Source organism: Haliotis asinina, chromosome 15, assembly GCF_037392515.1.
Source record: "Haliotis asinina isolate JCU_RB_2024 chromosome 15, JCU_Hal_asi_v2, whole genome shotgun sequence".
NCBI classification, from domain to species: domain Eukaryota; kingdom Metazoa; phylum Mollusca; class Gastropoda; order Lepetellida; family Haliotidae; genus Haliotis; species Haliotis asinina.
Genome location: NC_090294.1, coordinates 6857344 through 6877382, shown reverse-complemented (window position 1 = coordinate 6877382; position 20039 = coordinate 6857344). Strand labels below are relative to the sequence as shown.

Genomic DNA, 20039 nt, shown 5'->3' with positions numbered 1-20039 from the left:
TCGTCATCATTTATAACTCACCACACCTGTATCAAGCTGATTAATCACGTGGCATTCCACCGATGCATTGTGGGATTGTGGAAATGTCTTGTAAACGAACAATGTCGTGCAGCTGTTTTACTGACTCAAGCTGCTGAGGCCTTTTGTTCGTCGAAAAAGTGAAACATAATGTTTCCACCAGTGATGTTAGCCAACAGAAGCTACTCTAGTGCAAATCATGAAGAGTGTGCTAACCGAGTTAGTTTTGCTGTAGAGCCTGTACTAGGCAATAGCTACTGACGTGAATAGTGACGTCGGTTACCAAGGTAACGCTTGATTACTGGGGGAAGGGTAGAATCGCGTAGAGACGACAATTCAGTGTGACGTAATTCAAAAGTGTACTTTATCGCCTAATAAAGTATTCTCCATGCCTTTGATCTTTTAACAAAGCATCTTAGAACAGCCAATCAAATCGCGGTTCTCTTGCGTCAGGCTGCCAGAGTTCGCATTACTGACCACACGATAAGAAATCGTCTGCACGAAGCTAATTTCATGCTTCGAGAATACGTGTTGTACCATTGTTAACAAAACAACAGCACCCTGATGTCAATGGTTTATAGAGCGAGGAAAGACTAAGAACCCTTTGGTATCGTGTACTCCTCCTTGAATGTGCGTGAACGAGTCTGAAGTTGTCCTAATGAAAACAATGCGAGAGTCAGCTGTATGGCAACATGACATATTTGGGAGTACATCTGTTATATGAGGCGGGGTGATTGCCATAAATCGTCCATGGAACAGACACTGAAAGGCACCGCCTCAACACCAGTCCTCGTATTGTCTGACGATTGTGGCCGCTGTCCATACATTGTAAATGAATTTCTCCAATAGCATGATATGACCACAACAAAAATGGTGTCCAATGCCCAAGTGCTTCTTTTACGAAGCAACCTTTACCAAGGTTAACCTTACCTCACGTTATTTATCATTGCACTAAGGTTACGTTAGTGACTTACGATCACCATAGTGTTTTGTGAAAGGATGCCCGATCTTCTCCCAGAGTACACCTGGAATATCATCAGCACACATGGATGTCGAGCTACGTGAAATAAATAAGCTAGGCTTTCAAGAAGAAGAAGAAGAAAAGTATTTTGTGCTTGCTTCAGTCCATGCCACAAACGTCTAGGTTTATGTGATTAATATTAGCTCGTTGTCAGCAAAAGTATGCATTATCACGTTACTGCGAACCGCTCTAAATAACTTTGCTGTCCGTTGATAATATTTCTGTGGATTTTAGCTGTGATGTAGGTAAAATATTACGACTCTGTTACTTTATAATAAGATACGACCATTGTAAAGGCGTGTAACCAACTACAGTGTATTTCACAAATGTGGATATGGTACTAATGTCATGAGTATGGTGAAATATTGGTGATTAAGATTACATGACGGATTACATGACTGATTACACGTTGATCTCGGATTATTTCCTGGTATTCTATGGCATACAAATTTAAATATTTATGATTGTCGTTCGTGATGTCATACACGCTAGCACGGCATTGCCGACAATGGTCGTATATAGCATTTGTGACTGTACTTGGAAATTCTGTTACTGACTTATGAGAGAGTGTACCGAGTTTAAAGTACGGCAGTTACACGTGTACAGTTTCAGTATGACTGTGCACTTTCATTCAAACCACAGGTGGATCTCCTGCTTTGAATTTTTTGCTTACAAACGTGGTGTGACATCTGTTACTTCAAAGACATTTAGAATAAACGCCTTCTTGTTTATATTTATTTCAAAATATTACAAATGTTATCAGTCAGTAGAAAGGAGGGTGTAGATGAATGCGACAATTCCAGCTGTGACCGCTGTCCCGCTAATGACCTACTTTCCACACTGGAAATCACGGAAATAGATCTACAGTCTCTGTAGGGAGATAAAAAGACGATTCCTATTTGGTAAAAAAATCTCATTATCTTATCTCACTTTTGAAAGTTCGTGGTCGGCGTACCTTTAAGCAACATAATTAAAAACATAACGAGAAAAAAGTGTTTTTACAATGGTAAATATCTTGTGTCTCGCGGCACGTCAGCAGTTGAAGCCTTGGTTGATTAAAGCTGCAGCTGATGAGCGATAGGCTGAAGTAATGTAACAAGTATGGAGGAATCGAGCTGTATCTTGTGTCTAGACGGACACCATTCTGGACAATGGTGCATAATTCATGTCACACGTCTAATGCTTTTAGTGCGGTATAGCTATCAGATCTACCGTGTTGACTCGGAGATGCTCAGACAACGCAATGTGTCAGCTCTTCAGCTACACCCGGGCTGAGACGTTGCTCAGTCCGTACATAGATACGTCCTCTTATACACATGGTAGGTTTACAGGTATATTTGATTGGTGTCGTGTGTGGAGACATATACTCTGTCTGGCCAGTTAGCTGAAATGAATGAATGTTGAATGAACGAATGGATGAAGGAATGAGTTTGGACTGACACCGTTTTTCGCAATATTCAAGCAACATCACCAGAAATGGGCTTTGTACATTATACCCATGTGGGGAATCGAACCTGCGACTAATGCTTTAACCACTGGGCTACCCCACTGCCCCGAATGAATGAATGAATGAATTGATTCGGCGTTGACTATGCTGCATAGTCGTATAGTCCAAGGGTCGTGTTACGACTGTAGCGACATAAGCGACAAAACCTATTGCATATTGATAAGAAATCTCCCTAAATCCCCTTTATATCGACCTGTGCGTATAAATCACTATCAAATACTGATGTCACGGGGGACCTTTTCACAAAGCTGCTGTATGTAAGATGACTGAACCTCCACACTTTATATAGACTTACGGCAGTAATAGTGTTACGTAGTGTCGCTATGTCAACCGGACACCTGGTGTTCTCGAAAACATATAAACGTATACTCTGTATAGGTCACCTCTACAAATTCATACAGAACGGAGAATGTGCCACCAACTAACCAGTAGTTTATGGTGTATACATGTCTACTTTTGACATATAAATATATGTTTGCGCGCGCGCGCACACAAACACATACTCACACACAAACACATACAAACTATTCCGACTTCTTGTACGGTAGTCGACAAACCTACATTGTTGCGACACCATCAGAGCAACTCCTTGTATTTATAATATTATATATATTGATATGATAGTGTCACAACAATATGTGTTTGCTGTCTACGGTACAACGTGAACCCTGGACGTGTAGAGAGATGACAGGTTATGGAATGGACAGTGGGTATGGTATTACATCGGTTTAGAAATATTCGCGCTATATCAATGGTCTTCAAACATTGTGAGTAAGTTTAGTTTCACACCACACTCCGCAATATTCCAGTCATATGGCGGTGGTCTGTAAATAATCGAAACGGGACCAGACAGTCCAGTGATCAACGGCATGAGCATCAATCTACTCGATTGAGATACGATGACATGCGTCAACTGAGTCATGGGGCCTGGCTACCCAATCCCGTTAATCGTCTCTTACAAGCACGGGTTACTGAAGATCAGTTCTAACCCGTCCCTTCACGGGTCTCCTAACATTGTACCATGGCGGTGTTCAACCCGTGCAAACGCTTTAATGACTACCCCATTCCCCTCTCCCTGGGGACTGTGAAGGTGTGGAGTCTATATATGTCTCCAATAGCGAAGCCTACACAGATCGATACTGCCATCCCTCTTGTCAATATTGTTTGATGAGCTAATATCTGACGGTATTTGGTTCTGCTTGATGTTGTACGATGGTGTGAAAATGCTCGAGGAGTCATAAAATCAAACACTTTGTCTAACATCAGAGAAACGTGACGAGAAAATCCGAGACAAGTAGCCAAAGAATTCTATCTTGGCCCATATCCTCAAACCGATCGTAACGCTACGACAGCCGTAAGTCAGTTGTAAGGTATGGGAGGTACGATTAACTTGGTGCTACGACAGCCGTAAGTCAGTTGTAAGGTATGGGAGGTACGATTAACTTAGTGCTACGACCGCTTTGACAACCGAGGCCCATGTTTGAGAAATACAACATTTAAATGCCTCCATATGCGTGTTGTTTTACGAATGTACATGTGTGAGTACATAAGTCAGACCCGCAACCCGCTCAGACATTCTTGAATGCAAAGCTGCGGTGGTTGAGCACATTAGCCGACTAACGTTGCGTGCTGGCGATTAGGTGCCTGATTCTGAGGTGTGGGTTCGAATCCCGGATGGGACTCAACACAACAAACGTACTAGAATCGGTACTAGAAGCAACGTATTTTTTCGAAAGTACTGGAAAGAGTGTATTTATTTGAAACAGTTATAGGGAATGTGGTAGAACACACTAATTGTTTATATATTACTATATACTTGCATGTGTATAGAGACTGTGTTTCTGAGAATGTTAGTAGATCTAAGTGTCTGTAGAAATACCTGAAATACCTTTGTGGGACTGTGTAAAGTCAGCCAAGTACCTCCAAAAGCGTGGTCACATTGAGATGATGCACATTTCATGGTAGAAGACCAACGTCTTGTATATCTGACACCCAGCTTTCATCTGTCACCCACAGATATTACCCCTACATGTCAGCATGATCCTGTATTCCTGAATAAAGAGGCAATATATCAAATATACATCCTTCAATGCCTTTCAGTATAAAAACCAAAACAAACGTTCCTAAGTGTACATGGAAACGCGGCGTCTCGAAGATCTTCTAATGATCTAAATGACCATCCAAACAAAGCAATATTGCTCTCACCACGGGGTAATGCTGCGATAACGATCTCTGTGCCCCTCCCTGGGGAAGCGCGTTCTGTCAAGCAGTAAGTCTCCCGCCACCTACTCCCGAAGCTGCTGAAATATTAACCGCCCAGCAACACTAGACAAAGACATTGTAATTTACTACTGCAGATGTATTTTGCTAAAGTGATTCTGTTCCATCGATGCTCAATGTGCCTAAAATGACCACGGAGAACTAAACATGTGGCATAACTGGAACTCGGACATTTAACAAAGCCTCGATATTCATATTAACATATGGCATTTGGCATTAAGCGCCAACCAACAACTTTGAAATGTACCCTCAAACACGCCTGTCATCAATGATGTCCTGACGTCACACGTTTCAGTCCCAGATGAGCAATACCAGATCGGCATTGTATTCGATGCTTCAAGATGCAGTCTTTTATGGGTGTTGTATTACCTGGGCTGTTCATCAAAGCAGTCAGCGCATTAAAAAATAGAAAAGTGTAATTGATTTTAGCGAATGAGGCGGAATTAGTTGAGACGTATCGTGAAAAGAACAGGACCATCAATGGGATGAAGTTATATTCAGAGACAAATGTGAAAAGGTATCTATGCTAATGACTGCTGTGTGTCATGTTGGCTCTCTTCGTGGAAAGGCGGACAGAGAATGTATTAGGCGCAGTAAAATGTGGTCAGATAATACCACAGATACGAGGATGAATATTTACGAGGATACCCAAAAGTATTCAGCAATAGTATAATAATAATGAAGTTTGTTTCTATCTTGAGACTAAAGTCAATATCTGGGTCACGCCCCGTGAATTTCTATGCAGGATATTCTGGTCATCAAAAGCAGGAATATCTCTTGTGTCACTGGTTTCTGTCTCGTGAAGACTGTCCAACATTTTGGAACGTTTTGGAACAATGAAGTCGATTGCGAACCTCATCTCCCAAATCATCCAGAGGTGCTCACTCGCTGGATTGTATGGAGATCTGTCCCACTTACTTCTACTGTGAAGGTCGACTGTAACATGAGTACCGTGTGTATGTGTAGAGTAGGCGGATCCAGCAGGGTGGTCGGGTGTGTGGTGTGTGTTGCAGGGGTGCGCCCGCCCCTCCCAGGTCCTTTTGCCCTAAACGTTTATTAAATGACCTCTGAAACCCTCGCGGAAACGGATGAAAATGGACCGTGCACTCTCCTCCTCACTCTATCAACTGGTGCAGTGTCATTCTGTTACTGACCCGTGAAGGTCCGGGTTAGAATATTGGCCTTCTTTAACCCATCCTTGTCATAAGAGGCGACAAACGGGATCGGGTGGCCAGGTTCGATGACTTGGTTGACACATGTCATCGTTTCCCAATTGCGCCGATCGATTATCATGTTGTTGATCACTTGATAGTCTGGTCCAGTGTCTATTATTTACTGACCTCCGCCACAGAGCTGGAATATTGCTGTGTGCGGCGTAAAACTATACTCACTCACTCATTCTGGAACTCGGCGTCTGACCTGTACAAGGATGGGCACTGGGTGTCATGTTTGTTCCATATCACGTTCATTGTTCATGGTTTTCTTGAACGATTACCAGATCGTTTTCGGACTCGCAATTCCGAATCTGCTTCCCATGGTTGACGTCCTAACGCCACCCGTTGAGGTATTATACTTCCAGGTTTGCCAAAGTTTCATTTAACAGCCTTTTGTGGTTGGTCAGATTCAATCATGCCTACTCCCTCCAAACGTTACTTTTGGAGATTGATTTACCTTCGTTTTACCCTAGTCAGTGAAGCATTTTGTTGTGACACGCTTTGACACATACAAGGAACCAACAAGAAATCATATTTTCCATAAACAATGTTTGAGTTAATTCGCTAAACGCTGTGACCTCTCAAAAATGAGTGCAATATCTGCTTAGCATTCAAATATTTTGAATTTATGAAATTGCATCAGCAAATGTCTTGTGTCGCGTCGCGTCGCGGTCAGTCATGGCAGTGGTTCAACTCCCTGGTGTAGTGGTAACATTCAGCTCTTCGACTCCACTTGATGACGGTGTGACGCTGGGTAATGCCAGGAAATAACCACAGCAAAGGACCTAAACAACTCGCAAGGAAACAACATGTAGGGCCATACAACCAACCAACAGCGGAACAACATGGGGGATATGTGCAATATTGGAACCACACCATCTGTGTGTGTGTGTGTGTGTGTGAGCGCGCGCGCGCGCGCGCGTGTGTGTGTAGTGTAGTGTCTATGTGTGGATAATGTAACAAGAACACATGGGGGTAATGGAACAACACGTGGGGTTCATGTAACAAGAACACGTTGGTTTAGTGGAACAACTTGTGGGAATTATGGAACAGCAAACAACATGTGGGGTAATTGAACAGCAATACTTTTGTTAATGGAGCAAGAACACGTGGGGGTAATCAAACCAGAAAAAGTGGGGGTAATTGGACAACAAACAACACGTGGGGTCATGTAACAAGAACACTGTGGGTTAGTGGAACAACTTGTGGGAGTTATGAAACAGCAAACAACATGTCAGGGTAATTGAACAGCAATAATTGGGTTAATGGAATAGGGAAAAAAACGTGTGGTGATAATGGAACAACAAACAACACGTGAGGATAATGGAACAACAACGTGGAGTGGTAATGGAATAACAGACTCGGTGAGTATGATAATGAATGAGATAATCAGGGACGAGACTCGTGAATTAATGAAGAGGCATGTATCCCTGATTTGAGAATACATACGTCACAACAAGCAATGCTAGTAAGTGCTCACCGTATATCTCCGGCCGTTAACCTGTGTCACGTCCTCACGGCAACGACAAACCTGCGTATGGTGGAGATCAAAAGACATAGGACTTTGGGGAGTTATATTTTCTGTCCTCTGTATAAGTTCATTCATCTCCAAACAAAACACGTACCAAGTAACTTAGCGTCTGGGAACTAGCACGATGCACAGTTTGGTCTACTCTTTTATTCCTTTCCTTCCACTGAAGTTGCCAGAAACAATCCATGGAGCTACCAAACCGTTTCTGAAAAACCAGGAATCTGTTTGATAAAATGGATAACTGAAAGAAAGCTCAACCACTTCATGCTCACGAAGATTGTTTAATTAAACCCATAGTTTAATTAAACCCAACATTAATCCTGACGCATTCACTCACTACTGCAAGGACATAATATGCAACTGCAATGTGTCGATGAACTACTGAAATGGAATTCATTGATGCATACATGCCCTATGCTACCATACGTCATTGGCGTGGTCCTTTCTGTTCAAATCACGTGCAGATGGAAGAGACTGAGACGAGGCTGGTGTCAGGGTAGAGACGGATATAAAACAGTCATTAAACACCTCAGGTTTCCCTGAAGTCAAGGGTGACGTTTGCACAGGTGACAATTCGCCATCGGGACCAGCCCCCTAATTGGATAGTTGTAAAATTGTATTATTAGGCTGATTGGCAGTTGAGTTGTATATACTATTGTTTTGATGGCCGACAAAGATTCTCCGTGCGTCCAATTACTGTTATAAGGTGAATTGTGATAGCGAGTCTTCAAGTCTTCACAGTCAGTGACGTATGTGCTCAGTTGTCAGACCAACAGCTCAGCTGTTAGACCAACACTTGTTGCAAGTTTCCCCTTGTGGTATTGACGAGTGTAGCTCGATCACACAACCGGCGTACGACAAACATGATCACTGACTCAAACGTCATTATACATTGTTGTTTAATCCAAGCGAGCACCACCTAGAACCTTCCACTCAGCGTTGATCAAATACACAGATTAACAGATTAATCGTAAGGATGGGCGTGTTATGGCATCATGACCTACAAGTCAAATACAAATACTGATACCCAGACATCGGGGTGTAAGACAGTTGTAGCGTTGGAGTGAACATCAAATATACTGTTGGATACCCTATATAGTACATGGGTGTCTGAGTCAGATACAACGTCAGATAGTCAGACACCAGGAAGCCAAATATAACGTCAGACACCTGTGCTTGTGTGTGTATGACAGACAAACACAGAACACATTGTAGACACGTTTCAAATGCATCACGTATAAACATATTCGTCATATCTTACAAATATCCCCAGTAGCGAGTTTGGTGATTGGTGATTACAGTGGAACGAATCAGAATATAATCTCCACATGACGTTTAACTCAAGCTTTGGGTATATCGACGATCTGACGTCATTCAGCGTTGGCCATATTTACAGTCCGCTGATTCCCTCAGCTGAACGTTACTGAAAGGCAAAATCTAAAGTTATTTTGAGACAAAACCACATATAAAATCTTAGTCAAACCTTTACTGCCAAGAATGAAATGTGAATACTAATGTTTCACTGTGTGGTAACTATCAACACCTCATGGCAATAGAGCTCCTGCAATATGGAGATGCGCCACAGCACAGTAGTAGCAAGAGTGTCAACCTTGTGCATTGATGCAGCCCATGGACCTTCGTCTCATCGAGGCATGGCATGGGGAAGATTATACCATATCCGAGTAAGGGGTTGGCGGAGTTGTACAGATTTGTTGGAGGATGCAATGACGTCGTGAATGTAGTTCAAAGCCATCGGCCTTGAGGTGGCATTGTTCCTTGAGGACGGCCACAACGGGGACAGTTTTGATTGTGTGACTGAAACGTCGACGTCAGTGCCAAAACAGTCCATGGATGATCAGCTTCAGGTGTTATTTTCCCTAGGCGTGGTATGCCGAACTTGTTCTAGAACGATGATGTTCAAGTTTTTACTTAATGCTGAACTTCTCCAGACTACACTGAGCGGAAATAATAAAGCATTTTAAAGTGAATACGGTAGGCCATTTCTTTCTGGATTATGCCACGCGTCTTGAAAATTACGAACTTTTCTTTCTTGCAGTTGGAACCCAAATGCGTGACTGCGTGACTGGGTAACTACGTTTCTTAGACCAATTAATGTACTGTTTTTTCGGTTTAAATCCACCCGTTCATGTCAAGATTACCAATTTAGTACGCATTCCATGTCAAGATAACTTTTTTCTGAGCACAGTATAGACCAATAGGTTGTCTAATCTCTTAACGTGATAGCATAACTTGGTATCCAAATGTGTATGATAGGATAGTTCCGAGATATAGCTGCACGATAACAGTGAAGTGACCGGGAACACGTTAACACCGGTGACAGGACAGCAGATGCTATGACTGCTAGCGCTCTAAAAGGACGACATTTGGAGGACAAGGAAATGTCAAAGTTGACGTTTATGGATTATGAGTGGAAATGATTTGTCAAATCTTCATTCACTGAATGAATCATACAGCGCATTAGTCTCCATTTAGGTGTCTTTTACATTCCCCTGCAGTGCCGGACCAAACACGGACAAACAGATCATGTGGTCTCTGTTTGACGCCATCACACAGGGTCATGCCTATCACGGTAATACAGAGAGAACTGGAACTGGAAACACCTGACATGTGACTACCGCTGTTGAATCCAGTTTCGAAGTTGCATACACTATGATTTGCTATATGACGGACAGAGTAGTATGCTGAGGCACAACGATATTGTCTAACCCTTAGCTCGTGCTTCAGTCGCCTGTTGAGATTAATCGGTTTAGCTAGTTGATGTTCTGTCGCTCCTGTAGAATCTTGGATAGGGTCAGATCGTCAACAATTGGGATTTGTGGGTACATGTGTCAGTTCAAATAGAAGCGACACAACGCTTCCTGTATTCATAAGGAATCTCTGTTAAAAGCAGAATCGATTTACATTTGTGACGATATCATGAATAGATATTTCTTGTAGGTGTATGACAGCTGTATGATGTTGTTAGTAACCTGATCGAGTCTCTATCAGACAATCCAGTGATTGACACCATGCGATACGATGTCATATGTTTATGAAATCACTATCAAATAGTCATGATAACAGATGTTCGCGATGTCTCAATGAATAACAGATTTATAACATGGCTAATTGTAAAAAAAGTTAACTATTCTATGGCCTAGATTTTCGAAGCTCTTTTAGCGCTAAGACAGTCTAAGATAATGTTAATGAATGGCACATACGACTATCTTAGCGCTAAGATGATTCACAAATAGCTGTTGAAAACAGTTAAGAGTTATAAAGGTCGAAATGCTTTTTGCCACATTTGCTCGCGAAAATTGCAGTCTTTAGTGGTTAATATGCAACATATAAATGTATTGCCACTCCTATGGGGTAAAATGAATGGTAATGTTTCGAAACCAAATAATGTGGCTCTGTGAAAAGTTCATGATTGGTCCCAGTGTACATTGTGATGCATAAAAGGCTGATTATAAAGCTGCAGGTCTCCATGAACGGCCACACCCATCAGTTGTTGAGTCACTGTGAACTTGAACACTACAGTGGTGACAGGACGAAGCGAGCATACTAGTCAACATTAAATATGAAAAGCATCTGAATATGAAATCTATTTGGATTTTGGAAATACGTAATATCTTACACTTCAATTGACGGCACCGTGAGGTTAATTTTTAACAAAATAATACAGAAACATACCTTCAGACCTAACTAAGATACGAAAGAATCTTCATGATGTAACGTTATATTTGCATTAGTTCAGTAACAAATCTATAAATGCATACATTCAATGTGCATGTAGGCAAGTTATTTCTTCAGGTGTATAAGCAATAAATATATATAAGATAGCGTCCCGATATGTGTGCGTTATAGAAATGTTTTCTAGAACTCTTTTCTAGCCACAAGATATTTGCACTAAGTGTTCATTAAATCCGAAGAGCCGCCGACCGTGCAAAGATCTTCTGTACACAGTATGAAAGATATATATGAAACTTCATTCTGCAAATGAGGCAAACCACTGCGTCTCGGTCCTCTAGTTCCAGGAATCCCCTGGGAATTCTACAACATGGAATATATCGACCAGTTGTTTATTATGACATTAATCCATGGTCACTTTAATCCGGTAATCGAGTTTACAGCACATACACTCCTCAAAGAAAGGAAACACATAATTTGTTCAGTAGTTTATGTCCATGTATATTCACAGCAATCGTTATTAGGACAATATCTATGTTTGAATCTCGTTATCGTCATGCGGCCGTTGTGTACTGCGCGAAAACACATCTCAGAATGTTTGTCAAGAAAAGAAAACGATACATGAAAGTGCATGCAGAAAAAGATTTCCATGTAAAGCACATGCAATGTGTTGGGAACATGAGTAGAGACATTGACTCAAAGAGGCCAAGTCAGATTCATTACGAAACGAAGATAAAAAACGCCATGATTGAATGCTACTGACCGTATTATCTCCATTGGACGTTTGGAGGCAGGGGACGCCCAGTCTATCGGTGCAATACACTTCAGTGTCCACCACAGCACCCTTTCTCGATTAGATCCGTGGACGTCCGGGGTAGAATAGGCCTTCAGCAACCCATGCTTGCCATAAAAGGCGACTATGCTTGTCGTAAGAGGTGACTAACGTGATCGGGTGGTTAGGCTCGCTGACTTGGTTGACACATGTCATCGGTTCCCAGTTGTGCAGATCGATGCTCATGTTGTTGATCACTGGATTGTCTGGTCCAGACTCGATTATTTACAGACCGCCGCCATATAGTTGGAATATTGCTGAGTGCGGCGTAAAACTAAACTCATTCACTCACTTCTTTATCGATTATGGCATCGACATACCCGCTTTATTTGGACCAAAGATCGTCCCAGATGTGGAAGACCAAGAGTAATTCAACCGGGTGTTTCACCTACGTCACCTATTTTCTACAGCCACGGACACTGCGGGACAGGTGCCTGGTCTTTGAAGCATTTCCGACAAAGCCTTCCTATATCGTCTGAGAGATGTGGGAATTCAAGCACATCGACCAAATGTTGGGTCTGTCCAGACATGACTACACTGATGACGAAGAGTCCAGTGGTGCAACACTGCTGGTGAAACAGGTAACTATCTCGTCAATTCATACGCCAATTCATACGTGTCCTTCCAAGGCCATCAAAATGGCCTGATCTGAACCCGATCAAGCATCTATGGAACGAACGAAGATCCGACGACTTGTACTGTCCCTTTCAAGGCGGTGTGACGGATGCAGGGTTGGTGTCACCTGAACGCCTCCATACATGTGCGGCAAGTGAACTGAATTAATGCTGACAATGACAAAAATACACATGTTCATCCGTTTCTCGGAATTCCTTAATCTACTTATGTACTCTTAAATGCGTTATACACGTTCCCTTATTGTTGGCCTGAGCTTTTCTTATTTTTAGGAGTCAGTATGTGAAACTTCACTCAAAAATGATGCAAAACGCTGCCTGCCTTGTTCCTCTTGTTCCGGGAAGCCCTTATAGGAAACCCTATAGCATGGAAAATATCGACCCCTTGTTTGTTACGACATTAATCTGGTATTCGGGATTGCAGCATTTTAAAAAAAATTGAGATTTTGACTGCTCCATCCGTGATGGAATCAGTACCACCCATCCTAGTGAGCGAAGGCAAGGTGACCATTTCATACCGTCATGACATAGATATTTTTCTTGTCGATTTCAATGATATCCTGAATAGATCTTAGTGATTATGGAATGAATTACACTGGTTTTCAATATAAATTTCCCCGTATCAGTTTGGTAATAGGGATGTTGTTATTGCGACTGATTCAGGACAGCCATTGTCCGATAAGAATTTACTTCCAAAGGCCAAATTCTACGTAGCCAAACCATGTATAACTTGATTACTGTTATTGATATGGCGCTAATGCCCTTACTTAATTCTCGTCATGTCTCCATTGTACATTGACTTATCAGCCAGCTCCTCCACTCTGCCACTTTCAACAATTACCGATATTTTTATTATGAGATTTATAAACTTATTTGGTTACTAGTATCTCCCTGGCCTTGTCTGTCATCCTATCAATATGAACAAGGAGTGAGTATTGTTTTACGCCGATTTTAACAATATTCCTGCAATGTCACGGCAGCGGTCACTAGATATGGGCTTCACACATTGTACACATGTGAGGAATCGAACCCTGGTCATCGGCTTGACGAACGAACGCTTTAACCACTTGGCTACCCCCCAAATGCTACCAGGAGACCTCGCAAGTACCCAGCTGATAATTTCCCGGTGTCACATGATTATGCTGTCGTTCTTACAGTGTTCTTGTCTGCGTGCGTGCGTGCGTGCGTGCGAGTATGTTTGAGCTGGAAAATCGGGTCCTTGCTGCCAGGCGTATTTGTTTGTTGCACATCCAGCCCAAGAAGTTTGAGACTCAGTGTATTGGTCATCTTGCTCCTAAGCTAGTTCCCTGTCGAACTATACCCGTTGACGCTATGAACCAGGGCCCGGCTTCACAAAGCAACCATAGCGCTAAGATGATCATTACTCACATAACCATTACCTAGGATCATAACTGCGAAGATAACATTGTCAAACTGTGTCCATCTGTAATTACATTACAATTTGTTATACAACGTCTTTGTCACTAAAATGTTAAAGATATGTTGCTTTGTAGGATAATGCCCCTGGTTTTACTCGTTGTGAACTATTCCAGCTGGTCGTTATATCCTGTCATCTATGTGCACATCTTACGTCATACAGAATGTAACTGTCGCCATCCTAAGACGTACGTCATATACATGTACACTCAGAAAGAAATGACAGGAAGGTTCATACTCAAACGATCATTCGAACAATCAAAATGGAAATTCTATGTCGGTCTCCGTTTGGGAAAATAGGAATATACAAGAGTCGTTCTAACACCAGGTACCTTATTTCTGCTGGTGTATATCGATCTCATAGTTACCGATTAGTGACTCAGTGACAATGTTCAATATTCTAAGTTATAAGTAAGTCCAATCTTGTACCCTTCCCCTTAAACAGAAATTCCCAATTTACAACAATTATTTCTTGAAAGCAAAGACAAAGTTAAGCGATTCGGACAATACACAGAATCATACGTTTATGAATAATCGTCAAATGATGAAGATGTTGGTAGAAAACGCCAACTCCTTCTAATCTAAGTTGTACCCATAATATTCATACTTATTAATATGCAATGACAATACAAACAAAACATTCACCTTAATATACATTACCTTGTGAATATATAATTACAATACCTTGTAAATATATAATTCACATTTTCTTCTCATTTATGTATAAGGTTGTACACCACACACCACGTGACGTCATTCACCAACGCGCGTGGGAAGTCGCGGGATGGGGGAGTTGCTCCTTATGATGAGAAAATTGGTTTTCCATAAAACTGTTCCTATTTCTGTCATCATAGAATCTTCACCAACAAAAACAACTCGCCAGGAAAATATCATACCCCCGTCAAATTACTTTTCACATAAATAGTTTCAGGTCATATTTCGTTGTTAATTAAACGGAAAAGAAACTACAGTTTGGCTAATTTCAGAAAATACGAACAGACCACTTTCAACATATTTGCAGCCAGTATAATTTCAAAGAAGCAGTCATTTCAGGTCAAAGCTACAAAGAATTAAAACAGGTAAAAAAACAGATATGAAAGGTTGGATAAAGTTGCGAATTTACAGATTGATCATTCAGACAGATCACTAAGTTCAATATACACAGATTGTCAAGCCGCAATCTAAACATCCAATATACCTCGGGGTCTCGGACTTGACCACCATAAAGTTCCGCCTGGGGAGAAATCCATAAGCCATATCACTCCGAAAATATTGGATTAAATATTCGTCTAGCTTCGTTGTAACTTTGCAAACTTTGCTTGAAGGAATCATTGTTATTCTGAATTTGGTAAATGGAACGAGGCGAAGATTGACACGTTGTGGGTGTATGGATACAGATAGGAGCTGGATGACCACTACAGAATAGCCACGCTTAATAGTAACCGCCCCGCATCGGACGCTCATCAATGCTGTGCTACTTCACATGATCGCAGTACCACACATCTCGCTAATACGATTTCTTCCGCGTGCAAGTATTGGAAGAGAGGCGACGCAAGCTGTCTCATCCAGCCACAGTTTTACACTTGGCCAAATATGTCTTAATGTTGTTTGTCGCTTAATGGTATTAGAATTAACAGTGAGCTTAGGGAAGGAATTGGAAGGACAGTTTTCGCAGAGATTTAGCCAGAGAAACACAGGAGTGAAATCCCCAAGTAGTCTGGAATCAAATTACCATCCTCTCTCTAACTAGCCCATTACTGCACAATACTCGGGTAGGGAGGCGTTGCGTCGTCATGGCGACCACCGCATCACTATCCCGCTTGAAGCGAGACAATGAGAGAGCGTGTGCACAAGGCACATGTTAACACGGGGACTACACATGCTGCCTGATTAGTGTATGTCCATGACGTCACATCCGCCCGAGGGATCTCGTGCTGTATAAGGCCGCACCACGCAGGCGCGAAGACTGAGGGGAAAGCGACGAGGATCTAACGGGGCGCCTAACTTACTGCTTGAAAACTTGAAACTACATAAACACAGGATACGAGAAGGGGGTCCATACTACGTGACTTGAGAGACGGTAAGCTGATCTACTTGTGCACTTTATTTTATCATACTTACTCGAAATGCAGATTAAAAATAACACTTTTTTCTTTCTCAACTATTTTAAAACAAACATGTATTCAATTACAAAACAAATTGAAAAAGACACAGAGAACTATGTTTCCACCGTTTCAAATCTGTGGGAAATTTAGGAACATTTTGTAATAAGCAACACCTGCCCTGTCTACAGATGTTACGTGTATGTCTTTTCCTTAACATGAACTATTCAATAGTAAAAGTCAAATCGTCTTTTCATGCGTTAACGGCATAATGAAAAGGTCACACGTACTTGAGAAACTTCACTGGAAATAGTTATTGATCTTTCTGTATTTTCAAAGTAATTACGAAGTAAGAGTATGTTTTTGCTGTGAGAAATGTGACGATTAGCAGGAAAAATGATGCCGTATATAGGTACATATTCCCCTGAGAGTCAGATGCGTTTCTTGACATATCAATGAACGTGTGTTTGCTCGGAGGAAATGACTCTAGTTAGTCGTACTGTGCCACATGTCAGTTAAAACACTCTTCAGGTGCAGTTCAGGTCACGCATCTTGGCAACCTTTTAAAGCTTGGCACTTATATGCAAACATATTGATGTTAAGATGAGACACATACTGGGGCTAATTGTGCATACTGTTTAACTGTCATCCTGAATACCCCTGTGCTATAACATGTAATATGTATACACGCACTTAAGAAGCTAATTGTCAACACTGTATGGCTGGTATGCCATCTGCCGCGGATGCCATCTTTACGATTACTGGATATGTACAACATTCGATGTATTATATTTAAATATACAAAGTATTTCCCATTTGAATTAACTAGCGTGAAATACCGCAGTAATTAGAGTAACGCCACCAAGATCGGTATGGAAATACAAAATAGATATCCGTTTATCTGTTGTGTGTGTCAAATTACATTAATATCTCATCGCGTAACTTGACAAAATTGGCATGTTCACTCGAGGCTGTTTTTGATTCAGTTATGCTATATGCCAAGAAATGAAGAGTCATCTATAATTCCTCTAATATTAATCACTTGGTGTCTGTAAATCACACCTGCGTCAAGAAAAACTAAGGCACAAGTTACAGGATGTTACATTTGACAGCTCTGACATTCACAGATGGTGGAATAATCACAAACAATGAAATGTCCCGAAATGAGAGGCTTGCAGTTGCGCAGAAGCAAGAAAATGTGTTAACTAATTTATTACGCTCGCTTCTTGGCCTTTTATACCTCTGTGCAGCTGCGTATGTCAATATGGACTATAAGTCTTCTATCCAAAGCTTTTATTGTTGTGAAGTGTTATAACACTTATTACGATTAACACCTTAAATGATATAAATGTACACAGTCATACTGGGGATCCATGTAACAGATATACAGCCAATTCATCTATATCTGACTTAGGAATGTGGTACATGAACGGCCGTATAGATAGATGTAGCTTGTAGTTATTGGGAATCCTCCGTCATAATAATACTAACTCGATAACCAAATATCTAATTTGTTTTTGTCAAACTGACAAGGCAGATATCAATGTGACCCACCAGTTACGCACACACAGGAACCTTTTATAGACAGCTACGAAGTATTATTTAGATTTCTTCATGAAGAATTATTCTAACTTAAACTACATGTGAGGCATTGTAATGGCATCTCAGAGAGAACGAGCAAAATAGTTACTGATAGATACCATCACAACCACCAGATCTCTCACGATAGGTAAAGTGTGTTCACGATATAATTAACTTCTATCAACGCTGAACAATCCATGCTGCCAAAGTGTAATTATGATCAATAGTGTGGCGACATACTACTGCCATCGACTAGAACCAGAGAGTATGATTTCCTTATCCTTTTCACTACTTACTGATGAACATGATGTGTATGTGTGTATGTGTGTGTGTGTGTGTGTGTGTGTGTGTGTGTGTGTGTGTGTGTGTGTGTGTGAGAGAGAGAGAGAGAGAGAGAGAGAGGCGTATGGGTGGGTGATGATATGCTGTGTTTGGTTCTCATGATGTTATAACTTACCTGACAAAATTAATTTTAATACGTTAGATATTAAAAGAGACATCACGAATATCCCCCCCGAGACTTAGTTCGTACCGCACATGTATCGAACAGTGAATATTGTTTACAGATGAACATTGTATGACATATTGTCAGTGTATGCACCCTACAGTGCAAACGATGTAAAGATGTAATACTGTTTGTCTTTGCTAAGATTAAACTATTGAAAATGAGGACATTTATTGTTTACTACAACATGAGATACCCAAAACCGGTAATACATTTAATTAGAGGTTTTTCTATGTTGTTTCGCACAGTCGTTTTAAATGTGTTAAACACGACCAGTAGCAGTGCTGAAGTGATTTTGTCTACCTATTGTTTACAAGAAATATCACAAATTATGATGTCATCAACAATGATGACGTAATAACTCTGTTCCAAACAAAGTAGCAACCTGAAGTCGTGTTGTGATCGATAATATTCATCAGAACCAGTCATTTGCATATAGATCAGATGCATTCAGTATGTGTGATAACTGTCACAAGTCGATTGCTTGGATAGTTGTTCGTGTCATGATTGTAGTGATTTAACCAAGTTTGGTTACCAGCAGCGGGGTAGAGGCCTAAAACAAACTTCACATGCTAACATAAACAATATATGTAATAATGATCTACACTCGGATTCCTGGAAGACACAAGTTATTCGCACTGAGGTGTTTCTGTGTTTCTACTCCTACTGTTAGACACCGGTACGGGTTTGTACTGTCATGTTCGAGGTTGATGGTTTCATCGTCCCGACTAAAAGTCGGGATATTTTGTGATGCATCGTCGTGAGTACAGGTTTACTGGTGATTTATGAGATGATAGCTATAAAACTACAAATGGTTGATATTTTATGATGGTATAGGGAAAATATATTGAAGATAATCCGAACTTTCGACAATACATATCTTTACATCCAACAGAATATATGGTTATAAACCGCAAGTTCACACATGGTGCCATACAGGGAATCGAACCCGGGTCTTCAGCGTGACGAGCGGACGTTTTAACCATTAGACTATTCAACTGTCCCCGTAACAATAATATTAAAGACTGATGTTAAAAGATTGTTGTTTAAACTATAGTGCACAATTACATCATTTCCCCTCAACCTTTCATGTTTGAAATAACATCTCATACTTTGTTATTGTTGATTTCATCTTCAGTTTTAACCCACAATAAAGATCCGGTTACAAATGGTCCTCAGCAACTTGTGCTTGTCCTTTGTTGTCAGGCTCGCTGACTGGGTGACGCATGTCATGGTAACCCAATTGCGTAGATCCATGCTCATGATGTCAATCACCGGATTGTTTGTCTAGATTCAGTCATATCACTAGAATGTTGCTGAGTGTGGCGTTCAACAACAAACAATCAAATATCTCAAGATTCAAAATGTGAGAATCTCAGGGAATATATGTAATCTAATAGTAAAAGTGATAGTAGGTAATATATTCCCTTCATGTACGCCATGTTATATAGGATATAAGTCCAAGTTACATAGATGGTATCGCCTGATGGTAGATTTTGGGGCCTCGTGGTTAAAGTGTTCGCCAAAGACGGGGGTTCGATTCCCTAGTCAGCCGATTTCTGATGTTCCCTTCCGTGATATTGCTAATGCATTGCTAAACTGAAAAACTGAACCTATTCACTCACCAATGGTAATATTTTGTCTATATGCTGTATACTTCAGCTCACGAGTATAGTTCCTAACAAATTA

At 41.1% G+C, this 20039-nt stretch overlaps 1 protein-coding gene across 1 annotated transcript in view; it reads left to right on the top strand.

Moving 5' to 3' along the window:
- Window positions 1–16011: 16011 nt before the first annotated feature.
- LOC137265347 (uncharacterized) overlaps window positions 16012–20039 on the top strand; it is a 35153-nt gene continuing 31125 nt past the window's right edge. Inside the window, exon 1 of the mRNA XM_067800732.1 lies at window positions 16012–16242. The gene's annotated coding sequence lies outside the window, so the exon portion shown is untranslated. The remainder of the gene's footprint in view (window positions 16243–20039) is intronic.